Source organism: Acanthamoeba castellanii (genome assembly GCF_000313135.1).
Source record: "Acanthamoeba castellanii str. Neff unplaced genomic scaffold scf7180000084740, whole genome shotgun sequence".
NCBI lineage: Eukaryota > Discosea > Longamoebia > Acanthamoebidae > Acanthamoeba > Acanthamoeba castellanii.
The window spans coordinates 31,456-32,347 of NW_004457372.1; positions in this window are offsets into that span (position 1 = coordinate 31,456).

Here is an 892-nt window from a genome sequence, read left to right on the forward strand (position 1 = left end):
GGTAATGTGTGTGCGGTGGTGCGTGTGCGTGGTTTGGCCATCATCAGGCTTGATTGATGGCGGCGAAGAGGTGAGTGGGTTGTTACCGGGAGGGTGAGAGCGCCGTGCTCGAAGAGGCATTCAACGAGAGTGGTCACCCATTGCTCCCTCGCAGGCCACCTACAGCCCAGGGACGACCCGGGGCGTTGGTCTCTGTGCAGCCAGTACAGCAGCTGGCTCAGCGCGTTGGCGTTGGCGTCAACGCCACCACCGCCGCCGCCTCGACCGACGGACGATGTCGGCAGCCGGCCGCCCCGCGGCATCAGAAGTCGGGCCACGGCCGCCTTCCTTGCGCTGGCCTGGGCTGAGTTGGCCGGCCTCAGCAAAAGGTACCACAGAGGGGTCAACCCGCTGTGCTGCTTCGCCGTAGTGTCCACCACATCAGAAAGCGCACAATACCCGCCACACACGCACACGCAACACGCAACACGCAACACGCAACACGCAACACAACACGCACGGAGCATCGTACATCGGTTGCATTGGGCGCTGCGCCGCGGTCGAGGAGCAGTTCAACCAGAGGCGGTCGTGTGGTGTCGTGTGGTGTCGTGTGGTGTCGTGTGGTGTCGTGTGGTGTCGTGTGGTGTCGTGTGGTGTCGTGTGGTGTCGTGTGTGTGGTGTGTGGTGTGTGGTGTGTGGTGTGTGTGTGTGCTGCGAACGCAGGACAAGTACTTGGCAAGCGAAGTGGATGGGGTGAAAACGGCGGTGGACTTGGTCGAGCCGGGCTCCCCGCTCGATCATCGCTGCAACGACGGCCGCGTCGCAGTACCTCACCGCGCGCAGTACCTCGTAGGAGAAGTCATAGTCGCGCGGCAGCTCACCCAAAAGGAATTCGATCGTCTTGGTCCGCCTC